The sequence below is a fragment of the Eleutherodactylus coqui genome, chromosome 13 (genome assembly GCF_035609145.1).
Source record: "Eleutherodactylus coqui strain aEleCoq1 chromosome 13, aEleCoq1.hap1, whole genome shotgun sequence".
NCBI classification, from domain to species: domain Eukaryota; kingdom Metazoa; phylum Chordata; class Amphibia; order Anura; family Eleutherodactylidae; genus Eleutherodactylus; species Eleutherodactylus coqui.
Window position 1 is genome coordinate 118,644,832 of NC_089849.1, and position 22,555 is coordinate 118,667,386.

Here is a 22,555-nt window from a genome sequence, read left to right on the forward strand (position 1 = left end):
TTGTACCTGCCTGTGTCTATGTATTAAAAACGCCGGTCAGGTTGGGGCATGCAGTGTGGGCCGAAGCCCACCTGCATTTAATCTGACGTTACCTCAGCTGTGCTGGGCAATGCAATGGGATTTATTTATGTACCGCCTGTGGCTTCCTGGGACCCACCCATGCCGTCGGTCCACACGGAGTTGTAACTGCATGTGTCTACTTATAAAGAACCCCAGTCTGACTGGGGCATGCAGTATGGGCCGAAGCCCACCTGCATTAAATCTGACATTACCTCAGCTGTGCTGGGCACTGCAATGGGATATATTTATGTACCGCCGGTGGGTTCCAGGGAGCCACCCATGCTGTGGGTCCACAGGGACTTCACATAGGGGATTTGTACCTGCCTGTGTCTATGTATTAAAAACCCCGGTCTGACTGGGGAATACAGTATGGGGCCGAAGCCCACCTGCATTAAATCTGACGTTACCTCAGCTGTGCTGGGCACTGCAATGGGATATATTTATGTACCGCCGGTGGGTTCCAGGGAGCCACCCATGCTGTCGGTCTACCCATGCTGTCGGTCCACAGGGAAGAACACATAATACAACGTTATCTTCATCTGGTTAGTAGCTAATGTTTACCCTTGTTTGGCATGAAGGTTTTCAGGTGCTTGGCTTGAATTGCAACAACAAGAGAAGATAAGCCGGCTCCTTAAAAACACTATTTGTATTCTTCTTTAATTACAAAAAATTCATGAAATCATAAATGATGGGTACCGTGTGATACCAGATGTGGAGGGGAGCAAGGTACAGTGCTGCACATATTCTGGGAATGTCCAATATTGACTAGCTTTTGGTCTGAAGTGTGGCAGATTATGTCTAAATTTACAAATTTTATCCTACCCAAATCGCTGACACAGTTCTTGTTACATCTCAGTGACATGCCTTTGGCCACATACAAATGATCAGTGGTGCACCATCTGGTGAACGCAAGAATGTGTATGCCTCGGCTTTGGAGAAAGACTGTACCTCCTTCCATTTCAATGTGGTTCAACATTGGTATAAGAGACCTTGGAGATGGAAGACCTGACTGCATCGTTAAAAGGTACGAAAGATAAATTTCTGAAAACATGGTTTCATTGAATTGAATTCCAGAATTCTATGGGATTTTGTAACATCTACAGTCCCTAAGAACTCTTGGGTTCTAAATTATGTTCTCCTCTGAATCGGATAGGAATCGTTTCACTCTATCACGGGTTGGTGCATATCTGATGTGTCTTCATACAAGGCTTCTCTTAATTTTACACTTACCCCCCCCCCCCCCCCTTTCCTTTTGTGTTTTTTATTTTTTTTCTCTATTTCTTCTCTTTTTCTTTTCCCATCTCAGTTAGGTGTCTCCCTATGATCAACTCCTACTTACTGTGAATGGAGGCGGAAGTGATCTCTGGCTGCTCTGCCTTCCTTATCTGAGAGACCATTGCTCCTGTGTAAAAGCATAAGAGTGACAGTCGCTGGGATCGGAGGTCAGAGGTCAGGGCAGACAGGAGGAGGATTGCAGACAGGGTGCTGGACAAAGGTAAGGTCAGGAAGTCCTTACAGTCTTACTAAATAGTCAGTGCCTATTTCACTTTTATGGACTCAGCAATACTAATTATGTTAATTTTTTTTAAATTTAAACCTGTGAAAGGTGATTTTTTTTAGAACTTCAAATATTTTTTCTTCGGGTGTATTCACACGAGCGATAGTCTTGTTCAAGTGTAGTCGCCCAGTACATGCTTTCCTGACCCCCTCCATAATGTCATGCATGTCATGTCTTTTATATGTGTGCTGTGCAAATTGTCTGGTCATTTTGTTATGTGTATTGCAGCAAGTCAGAGGTTAAGTGTTTGCATGAGCCTGGGAGATGCTTGCAGAATATCAGTTATGTCCTGTCATGTAGTATGAGTGAAAATATATATAGCAGTGCGTGAGAGCGGGAAAGGGAGTTGACTACAGATTCTTCTGGGTTCCTGAGAGTGTCAGCCACATAAGGGTACATTCCAATTCCCATGTGGTGAAGAATGGAAGAAGAAGAGAGGTTCCCTGAGAGTGTATGCTCCAGAGATGAGAGAGGAGTGAGCCCCAATTGAAGAGAGAGAGAGCATGAGCAAGAAGCAGGCGCGACTTCCAAGGCCTAGTGCAAAAGTACTCTTTATTCATCTTTTCCTACTCAGCCATCCAGATCTAGTGGATCACTACGTAGAGGTACGCTTCTTTATTTGTCACATCCAGCTGTTCTGAAGTCTGGGATCACCGGGTGGAGGTACTCTCAAGTCTGTCTAATACCTGCTTTGCAAATCATTGTCATTTGTGCCTTGTATACAAGAAGTTGTTCCAGTAAAGTTTTGCCTGGCCTTGACCGTCCCCAGGGGCCTGAGGTACGTTACTTCTGTCTGCGGCTCATATATTCTCCACTGGGGGTCTTTCCGGTGGGTAAAGGAATGGTGGCGTTACCCGTGACATCTGCTATCCCTGTTTTCCAGTTTATTAGGTATACCTATGCTAGGGGTGTCCGGAAGAGAAACAGCGCTGCCCTGGTCGAGGCTACGTGTGTTCCTCCAGGAAGGAGCGTGGTAAGTGCCGCCGTGACAAGCCAGCATCTTGCCCTCCCAGCTCCTCAATGTATGCCCTGTGTCTAGGGTCATCCTACGGGACGCTGCACAAGTCCCATATGATTGCGATATGGACAGAACTCACACGGAAAAAGAACCCATTCATGCACATGAGCGATTTTTTTACTTGAACCGCTGGTCTCAGTTTGAAACATCACTGTATGTCCTATTCTTGTGTAAGTCTTACACGAGAATAGGACAAGTAATATGCCGTGTTCCGCACATCAGACAGCACATTAATGGAGCAATTATATGACCTGAGACTGAAGTTCAGTAGTTGTAACATGCTAATGTTATTTAACCCCTTCCTGCTCCAGGACGTACATTTACGTCCTGGAGCGTCAGGGTATGTATGAAGAGAGGTCGCGGGGCGAACTCTCTTCATACAGCGCAGGCATCAGCTGTTTATTACAGCTGACACCCGCGGGCAATAGGCCTTTTAAATGCCGCTGTCAACTCTGACAGCGGCATTTAATTCCGGTGAGATCAGGGGAGCCGTGCAGGTGTCATGGCAGATGGGGGCCTTCTGAAAGGCCCCAGGCCTGCCTTTGGAGACTGCCTATCAAGCTATCCCCGTGGGGTGGCTTGATATGCTGCCTGTCGGAATGCAGTATAACGTAATGCTATACTATACGTCATACTGCAGGAGCGATCAAAGCATGGCATGTTGTAGTCCCCAAGGGGGACTTAAAAGAAAAGTACAAAAAAGATCAATAAAGTTTTACTAATTGTAAAAAAAAAAAAAAAAGTTTAAATCCCCTCCCTTTTGCTATATCTATAATTTAAAAAATCTAAATCATAAAATAAAAATATATATTTGCTATCGCTGCGTCTATAAAAGTCTGATCTATCAAAGTAGCACATTATTTACCCCACACGGTGAACATTGTCCAAAAAATACAAAACAACAGAAATGCCCTTTCAGTCACCTTGTCTCCCAGAAAAAATGCAATAAAAAGCAAAAAAAAAAATAGTATGTATTCTGAATTAGTACTAAAAGACACTACAGAACATCCCGCAAAAAATGAGCCCTCACACAACTACGTCGCTGGAAAAATAAAAAACTTATTGCGCACAGAAAATGACCACAGAAAATAATTGAAAAAAATTAAATGTCTTTGAAAAAAAAAAGTAGTACAGTAAAAAAAACACTATACAAGTTTGGTACGGTAGCAATCGTACTGACCCATAGAATAAAATTATCATGTTGTTTTTGTTGCAGTATGTGTAGCCGTAGAAACAAGACGAATTGAAAGATGGCGGAATGTTTTTTTTTTTTTTTCATTTTACTCCACTTGGAATTTTTAAAACGTTTTTCAGTACATTATATAGTACTTTAAATAGCACCATTGAAAAATACAACTCCTCCTGCAAAAAAACAAGCCTTCATACAGCGACGTCAATGGATAAATAAAGGAGTTACGATTTTTTAAAAGGGGGGAGGAAAAAACAAAAATGTTTTAAAAAAGGGTCTGCGTCATTAAGGGCTTAAAGAAGCAGGCTGAGAGTAATTTGCTGACAAGGGCAGGATTCAACATGGTTAGGGCAGGCTTGGCAAAGAAATTGCCAAACGTACTGCCATCATCGTCCCTCCTTATGTTTCTATAAAGTTGGGGTGTATGATATATACGCAACACGAAACAGTACTGCTTCACACTTTAAATAGGATAATTAAACACTGGCAACATCCATCATATGTTCCAATGCACCTAATTATTTTTCTTTCAGCAGGGAGGAATCCATGTCAGTAGACAGGAATTTGTCCAAGTCCTCCGATTTCGCTCTTCTATAGGTCTTTTTAAGGATAATGGTGGAATACCCTCTTCTCTTAAATTTGACAAATAGGGAGCAACATGCCTTTTTAAACCACATAGCATCAGAAGAATTTCTGCTGGAAGATATGACAGATATTCCAACAAGTATGTAATATCTTGAGAGAATACTGGCCCATTCTCCTTGTTGATCCACATTTTAAACATGTTATTACAGAACATCGCAGTGTCACCTACAGAAGAGGTCCCAACATACGAGATATGCTAAAAGAAAGTCACTCCTTACCCCATGTAACAGGGTCTGCCCAAAGTATGAACCCAAGATGTGCAGTTTCTTATCCCTGTGGTAACTGCACTTTTTGCTCTCATGTTATAAAAATCTGCTACATTTACCAGCCCTGGGGATAATAAGATATACACCATCAGACAGTACACTTACTGTAGAAGTAAAGGGGTTGTATATGTGGCAAAAAGCCCTTGTCTGAAGATTTACATGGAGAAAGGTAGGTAAAGGTAAAGTCCCCTGGTGCAAGCACCGAGTCATGACTGACTCCTCAGGTGATGTTACATCGTGACGTTTTCTTGGCAGGCTGTTTTGTGGGGTGGTTTGCCATTGCCTTCCCCAGTGATCTTTTTACCCCACAGCAAGCTGGGTGCTCATTTTACCGACCTCAGAAGGATGGAAGGCTGAGTCAACCTTGAGCTGGCTACCTGAACCATGCGAGGATTGAACCCACAACCTTCAGAGAGCTTAGGACTGCATTTCTGCTGCTTTAACACTCTGTGCCACACATGGAGGAAACTGTACAAGAATTAAGATGACACATGTCTAAACATCGTAGCTCAGTAAGGAAGAGAGCTGCCACTCCAGTAGTTATTCATATGAACAACATGCATGACGGTAATATCGAGTCCTTAAAATTTGGGGGACTCTGTCTTGTGAAACTTGGGCCATGAGGTTGAAACTTATATTCCAAATTGATGATAGAAGAGGCTAAAGCCCTATTTACACGCAAATATGATCACTCAATATTCGATCAAAAGAGAAGGAGAATGACAGTTTGAGCGATCATTTTGCATAAGCTGCCAATGGGCACTAATGCCCATTAGTAGTTTATTAGCTTCATTTGCATGTAAATGAGCCTCCCTGCACTGTATGCAGATGACAGCAGGTCGTCTGTTATCTGCATACAGCACCTTTGTTCTGCCCGGGACTGCAGCTAAATACAATGTTATCAGCGCTCCAGTAGAGAATCATAGCGTGCGGTCCCTGCTATCAGCTGCCCGGTTGAACCATGGATTTTAAATTCAACTAAAAATCATTGTTCGGACGAAAAGCAAACGATGGTAGCATTTACACGCAACGATTATTGCTCAAAAGACATCGTTTGAGCGAATTTTGAGTGTGTAAATGAGGCTTAAATGTATATTCAGACCACAGCAGGAGCCCTAGTGGACTAAATGAGGATTTTTCCTTTTCTGCTTTCATTTGATGGGTTTAGTAATCTAATTACTTGTTTCTAATTTTATACACTCTATTATATTATACTATGTTGATTCCTGTTGCACTTTTTATTCCTATTTCAGTACCACGGGTCGGCAAAAAGCACAGGGGGGGGTTGTTACATGTAGAGTCGGCAGCCAATTACAGGCTGCAGACTCCCACAGCACGCGGCCCTCCCACTGATAGGCTGCAGCTGCGAGTGGTCACAGCTGCAGTCTATCAGTCTCTGACGGCTAGCAATTACCAGGGGGAGGGGCTAGTGCGGCTCTACTCACCTCTGGAGCGCTGGATGCACAGCCTGTGCATGAAAGTGCAGGAGGACCTGTGGTTGCAGATCACATGACCAGGCTCTGGTCATGTGATCAAAGGACGGGACTTTCATTTACAGGCTGCCCAGAGACTGCTGCAGAGGTGAGTAGAGCAAGGAATGTAATTATATATGTATAGCTTGTATAAGTTATACCAGCTGTACATATATCTATATATATTAAAGGGGTTGTCCCGCGGCAGCAAGTGGGTCTATACACTTCTGTATGGCCATAATAATGCACTTTGTAATGTACATTGTGCATTAATTATGAGCCATACAGAAGTTATAAAAAGTTTTTCACTTACCTGCTCCGCTGCTGGCGTCCTCGTTTCCATGGAGCCCGCCTAATTTTCGCCGTCTAAAATGGTCGAATGGCCAAATTAGACGCGCTTGCGCAGTCCGGGTCGTCTTCTTTCTTCAATGGGGCTCCGTGTAGCTCCGCCCTGTCACGTGCCGATTCCAGCCAATCAGGAGGCTGGAATCGGCAATGGACCGCACAGAAGAGCTGCGGTCCACGGAGGAAGAGGATCCCGGCGGCCATCTTCAGCCGGTAAGTATAGAAGTCACCGGAGCTCGGGGATTAAGGTAAGCGCTGAGCGTTTTTTTTTTTTCAGTCCCTGCATCGGGGTTGTCTCGCGCCGAACGAGGGGGGGTTTGAAAAAAAAAAAACCCGTTTCGGCGCGGGACAACCCCTTTAAGACGAAAGCCCTCACTGACTCACTTACTGACTCACTGACTTTCTCACTGACTGACTGACGCCACTAATTCTTAAACTTTCCGATGCCGTAGAAACATGAAATTTGGCACAAGCATAGATTATGTCCAAAATAGGAAAAGTTAATGGGTCCCAACTCGATTATTCAATTCTAAGCGCAAAAGAATTAGCGTCCAAATTTTACGTACGTAATCTAATTCTCTCACTTCCTGATGTCATAGAAACATGAAATTTGGCACGGGCATTGATTATGTCATAAATAGGAAAAGTTAATGGGTCCCAACTCGATTATTCAATTCTAAGTGCAAAATAATTAGCGTCCAAATTTTACGTACAGAATCTAATTCTCTCACTTCCTGATGTCATTTTATATAAAGGAAACGTTGCATGGTTACCTCCACGTGGTGTTTCCTGGGTAACGCAAAGAACCATGCAAAATGGTGAACACATTTTTTTCCTCAGTATCTCTAAAGTAACCACGACTTCATAAGATTTTCCGTGTGAACACCAGATAAACACCAGTACCAAATTAACTCGGGCGAAGCCGGGTAAATCAGCTAGTATATTTATATAGAGGAGATACACAGGTTACACCAGCATGGGACATACCAGGGGGATATACATCCTGTATATAGTGATATGTACCATGCTGGTGTAACCTGTGTATCCTCTGTATATAATTATGTATGTACAGCTGGTAGAAGCTCTACAGCCTGTATATAGTGATATAGGCCATGCTGGTGTAACCTAAATTAATCACAAAAGCGGTGGAGTCTATATATAATGTATCAAACCAAGCCCCTCACAGATATAGACTAAAAGATAACTTTTAATTATATTCTTTAAAACAACATATATGGGCCAACAAACAGACTAAACATAACAGACAAGGGATATAGTACGTAATTCAGAAATTCCTCATCAAATAAATTATCAGAGGATGAGAGAAACGAGTCCACTGATACTGTCTATCCTAATATGATAATATTCAAAAGGACAGATGGACTTATAGATATCCGAGCTAGGTATGATATAATGTCAGTTTATCCTATGAAGCAGTGATTCAATGATGTGGCTGACAGATATGAGAGTTCACATTTGAATCAAACGATTTCCCAGAACAAGGGAAAAAAACTTAAAAACAGCTCAGAAAGCTCGACGCATTTCCCTACTCGATTAGGAGTAGTTCATCAGGAGCTGATAACAATAACTTATAACAATAAGATATATTTAATAACTTGACTAATAGCCCTTGTCATAGTAGGACAAACTGTGTTGGTACAAAGTATGGTTATTCTGACTCAATAACATGGCTGTAAGCATATTGGTTGAGGTAACTGCTCTTGTAGTTATGGACCAGTACTCACAGCAGATATATGTTGTCTCACTGTCAGGATTCTTATTTGACTCTAAAACTCCCTTCTAAATGAACCATTACAGATAATATCTGAATATCCCTATCTCATGAGTCTTCCACCTATATGACTCATGATATGATTTTCTATTTTGACATTTATCGGATGTCATTTGTGCTCTGTCTGCACCATTGTCATGTCTCATCTACATGACTCTATTCATTGACATCAATAAGCTGTACAGTATCTGCAAGTGTTTGCCCTTTTAGTTTGTCCCTCCTGGTTCTCTGTACCCCCTGTGTTGCATAACCCCTCCCTTTTCTCCTGTTAGGGAGTTTCCTGTCTATAGCCACGTGTTAGTCTCTACTCTGTGCCTTGGCTAATCATCATTCTTTTTACCTACTGCTGAATGTGCATTCTACAAGATTTCTACCTGAATAAACCCTGCAATCTTCTCACATGCCTCTGCAGTCGAGTTGGATGCGGTCTGACAACATATATCTGAAATTCACAAAAGCAGGAGAATCAACTGGACAACTACAAAAAGGGGGGTTTCACTGTCAGGATTCTTATTCGACTCTAAAACATAACCTTTAATAGATGTAAAAATAAAAGAGATAGGCTTAAAGGGCCAATCTTCAAAAGGACACACAAAAATAAAAATTCCCTTTCCAGAATCCCAAATAGATGTGTGGGCAAAAAATGAAAGGGAATAAGAAACCAATAGAAAAAACTAGGGTTTCTGGAGAGACCGAATCCAAGGATGAATAAAGTGCTGGTCATCCGGATAATGAAACGGTCTCTAATAACCGTGTTCCTGTAACCACAATGCGAACAGAGTTTCAGTTAGACTAAAGTGTTCTATTGAGGGGTGAACCTAAAATCATTGTCCGTTTTTAGTATAAGGCTCAAAAAAAGATTTGGCACGGGACAACAAGAAGGATTCGAGACTGAAAACCGTCTGCAGTGTAAATCGCTGAGTCTGAAATAAGTTCCTCTGAGGCAGAAATTTCGGAAGGGGAAGGGGGACAGCCTAACATCTCTAGGCCCCATTTTTTAGGAGGAGGCAGGGGACGCCAGAGGGGACGGACCAGGGGCAGAGGCAGACCATCAACATCGAGAAACATGGGGATCCTAGGCCAACCGATAGGCCAGTACTTTATGGGGGAACGCATGGATCCCAATGTCAACATGACTCACTAGCTAGGACCCCCACTTTGAGCAACTCTGTACCCGCCATCAATCCATCTACTACTACTATATCACCTCCAGCATCCTCACCAAGAGATAAAATAAGGGTAGTCAATCTATCCTCACATACCTAACGGGATCTCAAATCTCAGTGCTTGAAAGAGGCCTGTCCTTCGTCCCGGCTTCCTGCTTTGATAGGTTTGCCTGGACGAAGGACATAGCTCTCTTTCTTCACAAAATACGCTGGAAGAAGTTCTTCGCAGTAAAAAATAGGAACAAAGCTACAGAACTGGGACTTGAGGTAGGGGACCTACCCGGTCTTGATACCCTAGAAGCCCTTGAAAATGAGAGTTCTAGAAACGAAGGAGAGGGTCCTTTTACGAACTTAAACAAAGGAGTACCAAAAATCCACCTCAAGGTGTCTCTACGCATATTGATATTTTTGAGAAAATTATACTCAATGAGATTAGAGACGTCCCAGTTCCACAACATATTAAAAACAATTTGACGTCTAATGAACTGAGAGCTTTGGAATCACTTGAATGAAATGAAGAACTGGTGATCAAGCCCTCTGACAAAGGGGGTAACATTGTTGTCATGGATAGGACAGAATACATCAGCATGTGTCTGTCCATTCTTGATGACAAGGATACATATAGTAAGCTTAGTTCTGATCCCACCGATACATTTAGTAGCAACCTCACTACTATATTACAACAAGCAAGATCTATGAGATGTATTGACTCTACAGAGTTCGACTTTCTTCGTCCAGTTCACCCCAAAATATCAACCTTTTACGGTCTGCCCAAGATCCATAAAGGCCTTGTGCCCTTGAAGGGCAGACCGATAGTGTCAGGAGTAGACAATATGACACAGAACGCAGGGATTTATATAGATTGGATTCTGCGCCCCTTCGTTCTGGCTCTCCCCTCCTATGTTCGTGACACGACCGATGTGCTTAGACACATCGATGGTCTCTATGTGGAGCCTAATACATTACTCGCGAGTCTGGATGTGAAAGGACTTTATAGCTCCATCCCCCATGAGATAGGACTGGAGGCAGTAGGGTACTTTCTCAAACAACGAGAGACAAGTTTCCAGAACCACAATCAATTTCTTCTGGACTTACTTTCTTTTGTCCTGACAAAAAATTATTTTGTGTTCGACGGCTATCTCTACCACCAGCTTAGGGGCACCGCGATGGGGAGCCCCTGCGCCACATCTTATGCCAACTTGTTCCTGGGCTGGTGGGAGACTAAGATGGTATTCGCCGACACGAACGCCCAATGGACTGACAATATTCCATTGTGGCTTCGGTATATAGATGATATACTTATAGTATAGTCAGGTACCAAAGAAGCCTTTCATAAGTTTGTTGACATCTTGAATGACAACTTTATTAACTTAAAACTCACTACGGAAACCCAGGAGGATTTCATCACATTCTTGGACATTCGTATTACTAAAACTCCTGAAGGCAAACTAATATCTTCCCTCTTCCGAAAACCCACTGCCTCCAATAGTCTCCTATCGTGGGAGAGTGCACATCCATACTCCCTGCGTAACGGCATCCCGAAGAGCCAGTTCCTGTGCCTGCGGCGCAATTGTTCTGAACTGGACGATTTCAGACAGAAAAGCCTGGACCTTAAGGATAGATTCATGTGTAGAGGCTATCCTAAAGAGTCAACCGAAAAAGCATATCAGTATTCATTAGAACAAAACAGGTCTACCCTACTCACCCCCAAAGAAAGAGAACCCGACAACCATTTGCGTATAATCACCACTTATGATAATGGTGTCCCATATATGAGAAATTTATTGACGAAGCATTGGGGAATACTACGCGAAGATGCTGACCTAAACTCTATTTTACCATCTAAACCTCTGTTAACATATAGAAGAGGGAGAAACATCAGAGATAGAGTGGTGAAAAGTCACCTGAAGGCCTTACAACCGTCCACTTGGCTTAATCAATATAAGCCCAAAGGAACTTTTCCATGTTCAGATTGCCAGGCTTGCAAAAATATACTCAAGGGAGATATGGCAACGAGCGCATCCACTGGTATCTCCTACAAGATCAGAGAATTTTTCAATTGCCGCTCTTCACACATAGTCTACATGGCCACCTGTCCTTATAGTAAAAATTATGTGGGAAAGACCAGACAAGAGTTTAGACGCCGCATCCACGCACATTTGGGCAATATAAGACGGGGTGAGAAAACACCGATAGCAAACCATATGCGTGATAATCGAGTCTATTAAGAGCTTTGGACGAAAGGGGGAAATCTGGACAGAAGACTGTTGCAAAAAGAAGCACAGTGGACTTACCGTATGGACTGTGTACAACCCAAAGGTCTAAACGAGATTATTTCACAAGTTTTATATGATTCACATATGCTTTACGGTGGTTACCCCTTCACTGTCTACTGATATGCTTTCCTTTCCATCTTATACCAACTGCTTTTTGCATTGCTACTGTACTTCCCTGCTATTACCCAAGTCTGGGTCCACCCTCTCTGTATAAGTGTCTCCCCCTATTTCCCCCCATTTCTTGCTAATGCTCCTCTACATAGTAACCCGACTCCACATAATCGCGTCCTACCTGCATTAGAACATCATTGATGATACTTTGTATCCTTACGGGATACCCCCTCAATAGGATCGCCGTATTTATATTTACACGTTCAGGCTCAGCGCAATCTGTTTGAATCCTTTTAATATTAACTTTAATAATGGTTTCATTAACACAGTATGAGCCACTCATTTATAATACAACTGGCCCCTGATGTCATGGTATTGGCTGAACACTTTTACCATTATCCGCCTATTAAGGCATCACTATAGGCCATTCATTGTCATATGGCGATCTCATCACGCATTAACTACATAGACCTCAGTCTCCACCTACATTCCTCCTTTGATTTGAGCCGTCTGCCTGGGTCACACGGGGATCGAACTTGCAACCGTCAGGTCGTAGGCAGGAGCTTACACTCTGCGCCACACGAGGCTGATGGTTAGGGTACTAATGATTATATGATTATCTCTGTGAGCATTTTAAAACAGATACCACCCATTGGAAGGGGAGTTTCACTATCCCTAGTTCCGATTGGCCATCTTACATTGACCCCCTGGGGGGGGTGGAGTTTGAGATACTACTTAAACCAGACTGGGACACCATGCTTTCATTAGCCGCCAGCCCACCTTAAGGGCTGGTGCTGCTATTTTTTGTTTTCTGTTCCTGCTGGTGGGATTAGGGTGGGGGATTGCTCTAGAAGCTAACATTACTAAGAGGCTTTTAGGAGATAGCATTGTCTATCACCCACTTATTTACCTATTGACTAGTCCACCTTTTCTAACTTAGGGATCAGTGTTTATTTTACTAGATCCTCTCTAGGAATAGCTCTGAGGTTTATTTTACACCTCTCTTTGGTTCCTGACGAAGCTAAATGAATGTTAGCGGAAACGCGTCGAATCTCCCTGAATTTCCATTATCGCTGTAGCTATACCTTTTGTTTGGATTCGTTAGCTGTTCTAACTTTGAAACCCTGCCATAGCGAATCACGGTGCAGTCGGTTTTCAGTCTCGAATCCTTCTTGTTGTCCTGTGCCAAATCTTTTTTTGAGCCTTATACTAAAAACGGACAATGATTTTCGGTTTACCCCTCAATAGAACACTTTAGTCTAATCGAAACCCTGTTCGCATTGTGGTTACAGGAACACGGTTATTAGAGACCGTTTCATTATCCGGATGACCAGCACTTTATTCATCCTTGGATTCGGTCTCTCTACAAACCCTAGTTTTTTCTATTGGTTTCTTATTCCCTTTCATTTTTTGCCCACACATCTATTTGGGATTCTGGAAAGGGAATTTTTATTTTTGTGTGTCCCTTTGAAGATTGGCCCTTTAAGCCTATCTCTTTTATTTTTACATCTATTAAAGGTTATGTTTTAGAGTCGAATAAGAATCCTGACAGTGAAACCCCCCTTTTTGTAGTTGTCCAGTTGATTCTCCTGCTTCTGTGAATTTCAGATATATGTTGTCAGACCGCATCCAACTCGACTGCAGAGGCATGTGAGAAGATTGCAGGGTTTATTCAGGTAGAAATCTTGTAGAATGCACATTCAGCAGTAGGTAAAAAGAATGATGATTAGCCAAGGCACAGAGTAGAGACTAACCCGTGGCTATAGACAGGAAACTCCCTAACAGGAGAAAAGGGAGGGGTTATGCAACACAGGGGGGTACAGAGAACCAGGAGGGACAAACTAAAAGGGCAAACACTTGCAGATACAGTACAGCTTATTGATGTCAATGAATAGAGTCATGTAGATGAGACATGACAATGGTGCAGACAGAGCACAAATGACATCCGATAAATGTCAAAATAGAAAATCATATCCTGAGTCATATAGGTGGAAGACTCATGAGATAGGGATATTCAGATATTATCTGTAATGGTTCATTTAGAAGGGAGTTGGCACTTGATGTATAGTGAGGTGATTAACTACACCTGAAACTATAGAAATAGACCACAGTAGTCATATCTCATATAGTAGGTGTTAGATCACTGTGGGCTAAGTATAGCCAGTTGCACACCTAAATTGGAATTAGTGTCCATTAGAGATGAGCGAGCGTACTCGGATAAGCACTACTCGCTCGAGTAATTGTCTTTATCCGAGTATCGCTGTGCTCGGGTCTAAAGATTCGGGTGCCGGCACGGAGCGGGGAGCTGCAGGGGAGAGCGGGGAGGAACGGAGGTAAGATCTTTCTCTCCTTCTCTCCCGCCCGCTCTCCACTGCTCCCCGCTGCGACTCACCTGTCAGCCGCAGCGGCACCCGAATCTTTAGACCCGAGCACAGCGATACTCGGATAAAGCCAATTACTCGAGCGAGTAGTGCTTATCCGAGTACGCTCGCTCATCTCTAGTGTCCATATATTAGTAATGGACACCAATGTCAGTGGCTTTACGATTTGTCTGCAAATAGCCACCGAAAAGAAATCTAGCCTAGCTTCTAAATTGCTAATAAGCATAAAGAAATCCCTAATTAGTACTGCCAGAGCACCAAAATGAAAATAGAGATAGAGAGATAGGTCCTGTGGCTCTGATGGTGAACCCCAGGTTTCTGATTGCTGTCCTAACGACTGTCAGAGAAATACTTAAACTAAGACCTCCCAGGGGAGGGGACATTAGCCTCAACCAATAGGATTCAAGCCGCGGATGAATGGAGGGAGGTGCTGAATCTCTGCTCCCAATTAGCCACACCTTTAACCAGCCAGTATTAGAGATGAATCTATTAGACAAGACTGGATATCTTACCAATACTGTACACAGCCATATTAGTTTACTCGATCACTCACAGCCAGCCCTGATTGTCTGCAAACGGTCGTAGTAAACTGTTCGGGCCGTAATAGTATTGCAGCCAGAGTGCGCATGCGTACGTGACGTAATGACTTCAGGACGTCAATCATGTGATGTACGTGCGTGCTACGTTACGTAATGACGTAACGACGTCACAAGCGAAATCATCCATTCATATTATTTGAAGAGGAGGACTAAAAGACCCTACCGATCATGTGACAATTCACATGACCTGTATATAAAGAGCAGCACATCCACAGGTGGTATTGAGTTGTTCTTTATGTATTAAGCAAATATTCAGTAAAAATATCAGAGAAATAAAGATTTACTTGTTATGAAATAGATGGTGAAACATATTCAAATATCCTATCAATCATGTGAAAGGTCACATGACCTACAAATGAAAGCCACGCATCCACAGATGGTATTGAGTGCTCTTTATATATTTAATAAATATGCAGTAGGATTATCAAGGGAGTAAGGATTTGCTTGTGATGAAATAAGTAATAAATCATAAATAAAGAATGTTAAGAGAAGAATCCAGTAAGTGTTGTTTAATAGTTCAAACCTTAGAAGCATACTCTGGTAGAGTGAAAAATAAAGAACAATAGGTAGTTAAGCAACAAGTGGTTGATTAATAAGCAAGATGAAGAAATATAGTACAAATTTATTTTGTCAATACTAAAAAATGTCCATACTCCATCCAAGGGAGGGAAGTACATCGTGCATTAATTATGAGCCATACAGAAGTTATTCACTTACCTGTTCCGTTGCTAGCGTCCTCGTCTCCATGGTGCCGTCTAATTTTCAGCGTCTAATCGCCGGATTAGACGCGCTTGCGCGGTCCGGTCTTCTTCTTTTCTGAATGGGGCCGCTCGTGCCGGAGAGCGGCTCCTCGTAGCTCCGCCCCGTCACGTGCCGATTCCAGCCAATCAGGAGGCTGGAATCGGCAATGGACCGCACAGAAGACCTGCGGTCCACCGAGGGTGAGGATCCCGGCGGCCATCTTCACAAGGTAAGTAAGAAGTCACCGGAGCACGGGGATTCTGGTAAGTACTATCGGGTTTTTATTTTTAACCCCTGCATCGGGTTCGTCTCGCGCCGAACAGGGGGGCTATTGAAAAAAAAAACAACCCGTTTCGGCGCGGGACAACCCCTTTAAGTGATATGCAATTGTTAGATAATACTCATAATAAAGTAGGTTGGCGGATATGTCGGAGCAAGCCCACCGGAGAGGGAGAGATAAAATGAACCGAGAAAAAAGGGGGTGCCAGAGAGAATTCACAGGAAGCAGTTAAAGCACAGATTTTCCTTCAAACCAGCTGGGCTGAGTGTGTTAAGGCGATAAATCCAAGCCGCTTTGTTTTGAAGCAGTCGCTTATCAATGTTGCCTCTGCGGCCATATGTTCTCATCAATTCAATACCCTGGAATTTCAGGGACTGTGCATCACCATTGTGTACTGACCAGATATGATCGGCCTATGGTGTAGATTCATGACGTTGTAAATTGCCGACATGGGCCAAAATTCTGCAACGAAATTGCTGAATTGCTTTCCCAATATAATTTTTGGAGCATGGACATGTTGCCATGTAGATGACATTTTGGGTCTTACAATTGATAAAGTCTCGGCAAGAGTATGTTTTATTAGTAGACGCACTTTTAAAAGAATTGCCCCTTAGAATAAACGGGCATGCCAGACAGCTATGACAAGGATGAGTACCGCAAGGTCTATTAGACCCAAGCCACGTCTTTCTTGTGTCATCCGGATGTAGATGACTTTTGACAAGATGGTCTTTTAGATTGTGACCTCGACGGAATGTGATGAGTGGTATAGGTGACAGAGAATCACTAAGATCAGTGTCGCTCTTCAGAATATCCCAGTAATGGTTAAGGATATTACGCACTTCCTTTGAGCCTGTGTCAAAAGTCACTACCACCCGGGTATGTTGGTCAGCAGAATGCTCACGTGGTGTTAGAAGGTTTGTTCGTTTTTGTTGAGCAGCATGCATGAATGCTTGATGGATAACTTCTTCTGGATACTCTCTGTTCTGGAAACGTTTGATGAGTTTTTTGCTTTCTGTCATAAAAGAAGAGTCATCTGAGCAGTTAAGTCTCAGGCGTAAAAATTTCCCTTTAGGAATTCCCCTTTTTAATGGAAGAGGGTGATGACTTTTCCATCCCAACAGGCTGTTTGTGGTTGTTGTTTTTCGATATAGCGTTGACGAAATTACACCATCCTCGTTTTTCTGGATAAGGAGATCCAGGAAGGGTAAGATAGTAGGATTGATCTCCGAAGCGATTTGTAGATTCAAATCATTTTGGTTCAATGAGACCACAAAGATCTTGAAAGATACAGGTGTACCCTTCCAGAATAAGAGGACGTCATCAATATAACGCAGCCAATTTGTCGTGTCTCTGACAAATGAACGTAAGAATAAAACAAATGGGCGCAGAATTTTATCAATGGAGACGCTTAGATTTTGGGTGAAATTGTCAACACCTGACACTATTGGTCTAGCCTTAATCGGGTTAGTGCCTTTATGCACTTTAGGAAGTGTGTAAAATGTTGCCACCATTGGATTGGTAGGCAATATATATTGATATTCCTTGCTGGTGTAACCTGGCCCATTTTATATCAGCATGCTCTATATTACTATATACAGACTGTATAACTTATATCAGCTGTACATGTATAAATATATACAGAAGATATCCAATTTTGGGTGGTTTCACATCTGCACTGGGGAATTCCGCTTTCCTGTTCCATTTGGGGAGCAGGAAAGGGGAATCCCTGCGGACAAAGGATCCGTCTGTGGACAGAACCGAATAGCGCCGGAAGGACTCCATTGACTATAATGGGGTCCATCCGATTTCGGCCCAGCTTTTGGACGGAAGAAAAATGTGTCACACAGCACTTTTTTCCCGTATTTGGAAAGGAGTCATGATGAGAAGGCTTACACCAAGGGGCTAGATCATGTTTAAATTAGCACGGTTTAGGTATAGGTACGGGTACAGATAGGGTAGGGGGGGGGCAGCTGAACTTTTGCACCCGGGCCCCTTAGCCTTTAGGTACGCCCCAGCCTTTGCTAATACTGACTTGATTGTATTTGATTGGCTGGTAGAGACTTTATCTATCTCTTTATATGGAGAAGTCTCTGTTGCAAATGGAAACTCCGAAGCTGATGTGAACGAACCATAACTCACTCCTGCCTGTGATCTGTGGACTACTTCTTTGTATCCATAAATGATGAGGACACTAGGCTACATGTTATTGTGATACGCTTTTACCAAGAACTGGATCTTTTCAGTGTAATTATTAGTTTGAAGGTGCTTAACCCCTTAACTCCTGAGCCATTTTTAATTTTTTAGGTTTTCATAGAATCCTGGTAGAGTTTGAAGGGACCTCCAGGGTCATCTGGTCCAACCCCCTGCTCAGTGCAGGATTCACTAAATCATCGCAGACAGATATTTGTCCAACCTATGTTTGAACACTTCCACTGAAGGAGAACTCCCCACCTCCTGTGGTAACCTGTTCCACTCATTGATCCTCCTCACTGCCAGAATGTTTTTATAATATTTTATTTATGTCTCCTCCCTTTCAGTTTGATTCCATTGCTTCTAGTCTTTCCTTGTACAAATGAGCATAGGGCTGATCCCTCTGCACTGTGACAGCCCTTCAGATATTTGTAGACCGCTATTAAAGGGGTTGTCCCGCGAAAGCAAGTGGGTCTATACACTTCTGTATGGCCATATTAATGCACTTTGTAATGTACATTGTGCATTAATTATGAGCCATACAGAAGTTATCAGAAGTTTTTCACTTACCTGCTCCGTTGCTAGCGTCCTCGTTTCCATGGAGCCGTCTAATTTTCAGCGTCTAATCGCCGGATTAGACGCGCTTGCGCAGTCCGGTCTTCTTGTTTTCTGAATGGGGCCGCTCGTGCTTGAGACCGGCTCCTGGTAGCTCCGCCCCGTGCCGATTCCAGCCAATCAGGAGGCTGGAATCGGCAATGGACCGCACAGAAGCCCTGCGGTCCACCGAGGGAGAAGATCCCGGCGGCCATCTTCAGCAGGTAAGTAAGAAGTCACCGGAGCGCGGAAATTCAGGTAAGCGCTGTGCGGTGTTCTTTTTTAACCCCTGCATCGGGGTTGTCTCGCGCCGAACGGGGGGGGGGGGTTGAAAAAAAAAAAAACCCGTTTCGGCGCGGGACAACCCCTTTAAGTCTCCTCTCAGCCTTCCTTTCTGCAAGCTAAACATGAACTTGCTCCAGTTTGTCTGTCTTTTTTAAAGTGGGGTGCCCAAAACTGGACACAGTATTCCAGATGAGGTCTGACTAAGGAAGAGTAGAGGGAGATAATTACCTCACGTCATCTAGACTCTATGCTTCTCTTATTACAGAATTGTGTTTGCCTTCTTGGCTGCTGCATTACATTGTTTACTCATGTTCAGTCTATGATCTACTAGTATACCCTCGTCTTTTTTACATGTGCTGCTTAGCCCAATTCCTCCCATTCTGTATGTGCTTTCTTCATTTTTCTTGCCCAGATGGAGGACTTTGCATTTCTCCTTGTTAAATACCATTCTGTTAGTCGCTGCCCACTGTTCAAGCTTTTCTAGATCTTCCTTAGTATTAGCTATCCCTCCTAGCTTTGTGTCGTTGGCAAATTTGATCAGTTTCGCATCAATCCCCTCCTCCAGATCATTTACAAAAATGTTGAACAACACTGGGCCTAGGACAGAGCCTTGTGGTACCCCACTTGATACATTTTTCTGTTTTATTTTCCCTGCATTTCATTACCTATACAAAGATGAGACCAGCAAGAACAGGTTTGGTGTACTGCGCTGAGGACCAGGAGGCAAGAATGTAGCAACTTAAATTAGTAACGCATTTTCGTGTTGAACTGGCACCTGGTTCCAGCAAGGTGAAGGTGTCTGTTCAACATGGAAACACGTTGCATTAGATGAGGCTATACCATTTTTGCCTGGTGGAGGAATTTTGATTATCTTCTATAGTCACCACAATAAGCTACAGCCTATAAGTATACAGTCAGGAGGATGATCTGTGATCTCCTCTATTATAACTGTGTGACAGGAGGTATGTGATCATCATCAGTAATTGTGATTGTCTGTGTCCCCCTCTAGGCAGTTTCTGCTTTACGGATCATTTAATAGGATCACACAAACTGAGAAATTGACTAGACACTGAATCCATAACCCCCAAGCTGACCGGAGCTTGTCAGAACTCAGATCACATGATCATCTGAGGAGAAAGAGGCTGGAAGTTTCAGATAGAAAGGTATAACTAATCGAGGTAACACTAGCTCACTTATACTAGAGGGATAGCTACACAATGCATGATATTTTTAAAAAATCAGCCGAATGACCCTTTTAAGTTTGCTGCTACTCAATATCCATAAAATGACCAGATTTTCTCAGGGTCAAAGTGGGGCAAAGTGGTGTGATCAGGGGCGGGGCTTATTATGACATATGATTTTATCTCTTTCGTAATAAAAACTACGGGGCCATTTCCAAAAACACAGGAAGCAAATTCTGCAGCTTTTCTGCATCTGTAGAAAACAGTTAAAATCTGTACCATTGGTGTTGCAAATCCGCAGCTGACATGGCACTCCCCCTCACCTCCTCTGAATGCTTCCCATTGTCAGCGCTCCCCGGCGTCCGGTTCCCACTTGCCTGTAGGGACCTCACCTGACCAGTGGCACCGCACCTGACCAGGCCACTCTGAACTGGAGAGCGCTGACTGCAGGAAGCCTTTAGTAAAAGTGAGGGGAGCGCCGCATAGTATAAAATCAGCTGCGGGTAAGCAGTTCATTTCCAGTCAAAATCCGCACCAATGTTTTTCGGATTCAGAAATGCTGCAGAATTTGCTGCAGAATTTGCCACAGAAATTTCTGCTGTGGACATTCCGCAACAGTTCCGCCACGTGTAAACATATCCTAAATTGGCTTGAGATATGCTGCCACGTGCAGAGTGACGTCACTAGTAGTAATGTCCCCTATATTGGCCCCAGTAGTAATAGTCCCCCCCAACAGTGGCCCCAGTAGTAAGTGTCCCCTACATTGGCCCAAGTAGTAATGGTGTCCCCAACAGTAGCCCCAGTAGTAATAGTGGCCCCCACAGTAGCTCCAGTACTAATAGATCCCCCCTGAAAACCCATATACTTATCTCCTCTTGGTCTTCAGAGCGCCGCTACTGCAGGTGGAAGTGTGTGTGCCCACTGTAGTGCCTCCTCCCTGGAGAACCAAGGAGGAGAGGTCAGGGGAGGAGGGGAAGAAGATCCCGCATGCACACACTGCCATCAGCTGTGTGATTATCAGCCAGGGATTACCTTTATGGTTGACCCCTGGAGAACGTGGGACACAGGATCCTAAAGCAGGGCTGTCTGGTTACCTTAATATTCATGTCCTTCTGAGACAACTTCTTAATATACAGAACCCCTTTTATGACATTCATATGTCTAAATAGGATACATGGACAGTGCTTGTGTTCATGAGACAATCCTTTCCAAGGCCAATGCAGAGAGGGGCTCCAGAGAGTGTCTCTCGCTCTAGAGGACCCAGGATGTCTATGTATTATTTGGACTGTCCATGGATTTCAATGGGCACTTTGTTATGCTTCTTTTCACCAGAAGTGGTGCTGCAGTAGAAATGAACACATACAGCCAGGCCAACTACAGATTACAACTGATGACTGGGGGTCATTATATGAACTAACAAAAAAGTTGTCAATAAAAACCGAATGTTTAAAAAAAATGTCAGAAATGAACACATTTAAGTAGATTTCAGACTACCTTGTTCTTTCATCAGTCAGTGCAACTACACAAGAGTAATGTTCAGATGTTGTAGCTGTTGATTGAGATAAGGAATAACTGATAATTATATGGAAGCATCATGGATGCAACATTCCTGTTGTATGTCATAAAAGTGAATGTTTCCTTTGTCATCTGAGGCTATGGCTACACTTATGTCATTGTGGGAATCTGTGCTGCGCCTGGAAGACATTGCACACTAGTAAGATGTGTGGGGAAGGAAATCCCAAGACCTGGAGCTACAGTAGAACCATTGATACAACAAACAAGGGACTTTGTATATGACGAAGTACAACTGTATTATTATGACTTTTCTGTATCTTCAGGCAGTTCTGCTGCAACATTCCCTCCTACATCTGTATGTGGAGTCCTACTAAACATTCATGGAATTCACCAAATAAAATATAATCAAGGCTCCTAAAATACAGTACTCTGTGCTACTGGAAACCTTGCTCTTTCAAATGCGTGTGTGGTCCCAATTGCTGCCTTCATATGGCACTAACCTTGCTATATATAATTATATATTGTCTGTGGTTATAATGACATACTATGTTAGGCTGAAAAAAGACACATGTCTATCAAATTCAGTCGATTACCCCCCAATATTTATCCAGAGGAAGGCAGCAAAAAACAATGAGAAGCCAATTTTCCTCATTTAAAGAAACCTTCTTTAATCTAGACGTAGAGGGCACTCCCTTGTTACAGTCATAGTCCTGGGTATAAATAGATGATGGGAGAGATGTCAGAAAAGTTAAAGCTAATAATGAGGCCAAAAGCAATAAAAAAGATTTTGGGGGGGTATGTCAAAAGAAAAAGAAAAGTCAAAGATGCTATTAAATGCTTACAAGAGGAAAACAGTGAATTGGTTAAGAATGATCTTGAGAAGACCAGACT

At 43.1% G+C, this 22,555-nt stretch overlaps 1 protein-coding gene and 1 long non-coding RNA gene across 2 annotated transcripts in view; one reads left to right on the plus strand and one right to left on the minus strand.

The window, feature by feature from the left end:
- LOC136588648 (alpha-N-acetylgalactosaminide alpha-2,6-sialyltransferase 2-like) overlaps nucleotides 1–22,555 on the minus strand; it is an 89,472-nt gene that overhangs the window by 56,359 nt on the left and 10,558 nt on the right. The window lies entirely within an intron of this gene.
- On the plus strand, nucleotides 1,377–21,924 carry LOC136588649 (uncharacterized). The gene is made up of 4 exons (XR_010787595.1): nucleotides 1,377–1,555; nucleotides 2,193–2,591; nucleotides 19,978–20,131; nucleotides 21,802–21,924. It is a non-coding gene; the product is annotated as an uncharacterized lncRNA (long non-coding RNA).